This window comes from Oryctolagus cuniculus, chromosome 14, assembly GCF_051225735.1.
Source record: "Oryctolagus cuniculus isolate XC-2025 breed Fujian yellow rabbit chromosome 14, ASM5122573v1, whole genome shotgun sequence".
Lineage (NCBI taxonomy): Eukaryota > Metazoa > Chordata > Mammalia > Lagomorpha > Leporidae > Oryctolagus > Oryctolagus cuniculus.
This window is the reverse complement of record NC_142880.1, coordinates 70048823-70054502: the sequence shown is the minus strand read 5'-3', so window position 1 is coordinate 70054502 and position 5680 is coordinate 70048823. Positions and strand designations below refer to the sequence as shown.

The 5680-nt window shown below is 39.9% G+C and overlaps 1 pseudogene; it reads right to left on the bottom strand.

The window, feature by feature from the left end:
* Nucleotides 1-1415: 1415 nt before the first annotated feature.
* LOC149122381 (large ribosomal subunit protein eL6 pseudogene) lies at nucleotides 1416-3381 on the bottom strand (annotated as a pseudogene).
* Nucleotides 3382-5680: the final 2299 nt, after the last annotated feature.

Genomic DNA, 5680 nt, shown 5'->3' with positions numbered 1-5680 from the left:
ATACCCAAGTTAATCATCACTCATAATTGGTGTTATAAATTTCATACCAAAAGCTATGCATCTCGTTATAGTGGATCCTACAGTGTGTTGCCTGGATCCATTCCTTAGGACTGAAGGGCCACCCCTTCAGATGCAGGGTTTCCTGTGTTTGAGGCTGCTGTTGCCACTGCATCATAGCTTGCGTTCTTAGGCTGAATATTGCTTCAATCAATTTTCCTCCTTATTTATAAAAAACAATCCCCAATAAACGTCCCGCATGGAAATATGTTCCTTGAGTACCTGTCCAACGGCATTAATTTTCCTCCACCTACATGACATTTTAGTGAAAGCGATGTAGCATCTCACGTCCTACACAAAAAATACTTGACAATCAATAAACGTAGCAAGAAAGAAAAAACTGAATGACGTAGGTACTATAATCTGGTTAAGTGGGTGACATTTCGAAAGACATTTTCAGTTATCAGGAGGAATCTGTTTTGACTCTTTTAGTTTTAGAAGCTTTCACAGTAACTTGTTTTTCCAGGACAGGGCTTGAAACGTCTATAAAGGGAATGTAGCACAATGATGAGACGAGCTAGAACTGTTCATGCTGAGCATGTAGTTGATTTTAATTAGCTACAGTATATACTTTTACCCTGAAAAAAGGTCATGATTTGTCAATAAAAAATTCTAATTTGTTTTCTTTTTAGAAGAGGATGAAATAAATATCATATGCACAATTTTAATACTAAATTCAGGGGTCCAGCACTGTGGCACAGCAGGTTAATGCCCTGGCCTGAAGTGCCGGCATCCCATATGGGTGCCAGTTCGAGACTCGGCTGCTCCACTTCCTGTCCAGCTCTCTGCTATGGCCTGGGAAAGCAGTAGAAGATGGCCCAAGTCCTTGGGCCCCTGCACCCACGTGGGAGATCTGGAGGAGGCTCCTGGCTCCTGGCTTCGGATCGGCACAGCTCTGGCCATTGGGGCCAACTGGGGAGTGAACCATCAGATGGAAGATCTCTCTCTCTCTCTCTCTCTCTCTCTCTCTCTCTCTCTCCCTCTCCTCTTTCTGTGTAACTCTGACTTCCAAGTAAAATAAATAAATCTTTAAAAGAAATACTAAATTCAAGGCAAGATAATGTTAACTTAGAAATATGGAAATGCACTAACACAAAAAAATTCGAGCTCTGGGAATGAATCAGGGTGAAGAGAACAGAGTTAAACTGAGGTCCGTTCATGATGGCCTGGTGTTCTTCAGGGCTACTGAAATGGAAGATAATTTTTGTACTTGCTGAAATGCAAAGTAAAATAGCAGACCTATTGCAAATTCCATATAAATAATCCTAGATTCTGGGATACTTCAGCACCTGCATCTTGCACAATTCAGGAATCTCTGAGGAAGTAGCTCATTTTTACAAAGCATCATTTCGGTCATAGATTATGCAACTACAATTTATTATATAAATGAGGTCCATCAAGTCCAATATAAACATACAGAAATTTCACTGATTTTAGACACTGGGAAAGCATGAACTGCCCATGAGTGAATCGTAATGCTGATTCGTCAGGTTCCACACATCCAATATCTGCTTACTCAGGTCACACATACACATTAAAAATTACTGCAGTTTTGATCTTATAAGGAATATAGAACAAACTCACTAGCCGTTATAATCTAATTAATCATAAACATCTGTGCATTATATAACTGTATATATGAGCCAGAAGATATCATCTCAAAGAGTCCAAAATCTTACTAATCAAGCTTATTAAGTTCTCAGAGTTTGCTGTTTAACATATTTATCCTGAAAATGAATATATAATCCAGTGAGTTAAGTATCCTATAGCTGAAATTCAACTTCCTTTCATTCTTATCTGCTGGGAAGAGAAAAATATAGCTTTGCGAAAAGTGCCTGTATGAGAATTCATTCTATAAATATGAAGTTACATTTTACTTATAATAGATCTGTTCTATGTATAAGTGTAGTAGTGCTATATTAATCCTTGGATCTACCAAAATTGTAGTGATGTGTCTATAATTTATAGTAGCCACTGACTTATGTTCTTATATCAAACTATGAAGAGTGATCAGATTCTTGAGTAAACAGATGACTACCCTAATATTGGTCATGGCAACCAGACGAGGCAGTATGATTGGATACATTTAAATCTATCTCTATTATTAAAAATCAAGATAAAGCATTAGCTTCAAACTGTGTGAATAGATAAAATCCAATCAGTAAGAACAACTGAAATGCTTTATTTATTTGCATTATTAGTTATTTAATGAGATTCTTCCTACAAAAGTCAGAACACCAACTTGTGAGGGCAAATTTCACTCATTAGAGCAAAAACAGATCACAGGTAGCCCTGGAGCTGAGGAACAACAGCCTTGACTTTTGGCAATATTTTTCTGATCAACCTTGCACTGTTCTGTTGTCTCCTATTTCTCTTTTCTCTGTGTCAAAGATTTCACCTTCCTGGTGTCTGGGCTCCTGCAGCTTCTTCTTGCAATAAGCCTCAGTGAGGTGCTTTGGGATTTTCATGCTGCTGATGTCAATTTTTGTGGGGGTAGCAATGACAAATTTTTGGTATGTTCTATGAGGGAAAGAGGTCCAGTCTCAAGCAGGAAACCACTTCTCAGCTGATACAAGAAAACCACCACCACTTGCCTCTGTGGTGCCCAGGGAGCGTGATCAGAATGGTCCCAGGGGTGATGCTGGCCCACAGTTTCCTCTCGTGCTGACTGAAGGGTTTTTAGCCATGACCAACTTTCAAGGAACATCTTCAGTGAGATAACATCTAGGCATTTTGTGAAGCTTTTCCACCTTGGTGCCACCATTCTTGTCTCCAAGAACTGGTTTTGTGACCACAGCAAGAACCTTCTCCTTCATTTTCTTTTCAGTCCTGGATTTGGAAATTCAGTATTTCCTCTTGTACAGGCCCTTCCTGGAATCCATGGCAGACCAGGAGTATCTGCCAAGCGTTCTCACAAGCGCAAGGTTGCACTGCAGTGAGGTTTCCCTTTCTTGGGCTTTTTATCCTTGAGGCTCTTTTTTTTAACTTTGTCATTGCATTATCTGACTTCTTGGCTGGAGATTTCTTCTTAGTGTCCCTCTTTGGAGCTTTTTTGCCTGCCATCTTGCAAGACAGGAAACAGAATAAGCCAGAAAGTCTTTAGTGATATTTATCTGTCATAGGATGTTACAACACTAATTCTCAGACTTTATTTTAGTGTTGCTTTGAAACACCACAATTTGCAAATATTTGATTCAAGGGAAATATTTCTATAGGCTACCCACCACTGCCATGTGCCTAGCATTATGTCATCATAGAGGACAATGAGATGATTGAGACAAAATCTTTGCCTTCAAGGAGCTTCCAGTCTGGAGAAGGAAACATACCTGGAGAAAAAAAAAATGGCAATAAAATATAGATAGCACCATAATAAAGGAACAGACTAATGCCTGTGATAGAATGGACAGCAGAGTATTAATTCTGCCAAGGCAAGAAAGGTGTGTGTAAGGTTAAAGGGGAGAGCAATAGGATTTTTCAGACATCGAGACATGGAAGGGAATTCCAAATAAAAGAGCACAAGGGACTAAATCTTGGAGTCTGGATGTAGATAATTCCAGAAAGAAGCAGGAAGAAGGGGATAAAGATGGTGCCATGAAGGTATTCAGAAGCCAATATGTTTGTATTGATGATCCCATGTCAAATGCCGTTTTTCAAATTTCTATGGCCTTTATATTAAAAATGGGATTCCAAACAATAAACTAGTAGTTATGGCTCCAAATCAACTAGGTCACTAAATTCCAAAACCAAAAATATAAATTATAATTTATCAATTTCATGACTGCTTGATCTGAGCATCTCATTAAGATGCAGCATATCAAAGAATTTTACCAAGAAGTATGAGATATGAGTTCATCCCATAGACTAGATAAATCATGTCACTTCACTGAATGTCAGCTTTTTAACTCATCGGTAAAAGGAGAGCGTGAAGTTGAATTTTGCCTTAAGGTGTTTTGCAGTTCTAAGGGTCTGATTCTTATTGAACTTAGTTTCAACCCTACAAGAAAATTCATTACAAGGAAATGATTTTTCTGAAAATGAGAAAGGCAAGTTAAGTGGAAATACAACAGGTAGGATTCAGAAGTCACACAGAGAGCACACTGAATATGAGTTGGAAGAGCCATAATGCTCAAAAAGGTGACAATTTCTATAAAACAGCAAATTCTGCTATTTTCCAGAGGCTGTGTGCAGAAAGTTCTTTGAAGGTAATTTTAAGTATATTTGCAAGGTTCCCTTTCATACAAAGGAGTACTTTAAGATGTTCATGGAAATGGCATTAAATATAAATATTTTTGGGTAAAAATATACTTTGAAATCATGTGTATCAACCATGCATTTTTTGAAGACTCTATCTCTATCTCTGTGTCTGTGTGTCTTCTGCAAACTCTGTTTTAAGACGTTGATAAATAAGATGATTAAGTATTGATAAATCATTCATTTTTTAAAGATTTATTTATGAGAGGCAGAGTTAGAGAGAGAGAGAGAGAGAGAGAGAGAGATCTTCCATCTACTGGTTCAATCCCAAAATGGCTGCAATAGCCAGGGCTGGACCAGGAGCCAGGAATTTCTTCTGGGTCTTCCATATGCGTGCAGGGGCTCAAGCACTTGGGCCATCTTCTACTGCTTTCCCAGGTCATCAACAGGGAGCTGAATTGGAAGTGCAGCAGCCAGAACTCAAAATGGCATCCATATGGGATGCCAGCACTGCATGTGCAGGCTTAATGTACTACGCCACAGCAAAACAAAAGTCATTCTTTTTATAAGTCTTTACATTAAAAATGTAAAAGGCATTGTCTGTGGAGATAGATGCACCTGTTCTTCCATTCTGGTTAATTGACTTTTCAGTTATGTGGTCATAGGCAATGTGGGGAACAATCCGGACTAGACTGAGTTACTGGAATTAAGACTTATTCTATGCATCTGCTCTCCCACAATATGGCGCTGGGAGAGAAGAAAACAGCTTCTACACAGGTGCCTCCAGTTCAACCAATAAACTGTAGGACTCGCTCCTGATTGGAGGAGAGCAGCGTACTCGGCGTGTGGGCAGCCGAGTTGGGATTGGTGGAGGAGGACTATAAAGGAGGAGAGAGACGGCATGCACCAGGAACATCTAAGGGGAACACCCGTGCAGCCCCCGAGAAGAGCCGGCCGGCGGTGTGCCGCTCCCCTGCGGAAGTGGGGAATGTGGCCAGGGGGAACTGCCCTTCCACGGAGGTGGAAGGGATAGTAGCCAACCCGGGAAGAACCAGCAGCAAACCCGGGGAGGGCCGAGCAGACGAAAGAACAGCGCAGGGTCCTGTGTTGCTCCTCCACGAAGAGGGGGAGCGACAGGCAAACACTTCACTCTCTTTCTAATTAATTCCTTGATACACAATAATTATCTAAAAATGTGGAAATGACTGCATGAAGTTAAGGTGAGGATTATAACAGTCTATGTTATCCACTAGTGGATGCCTGCCAGAGTGGTAGGCACTAAATACTAATTGCTTTGTAATGCATAATGATGTCTGCACAATGGGTTTCCTATGTTGCTGTGTTAGACTATTGCCCAATTGTAATAATTGTCATCTTTAGATGAAGCCTAACTTAAGTTCCTTTAAAAAACCATTTAAAAGGTCAAAACTTC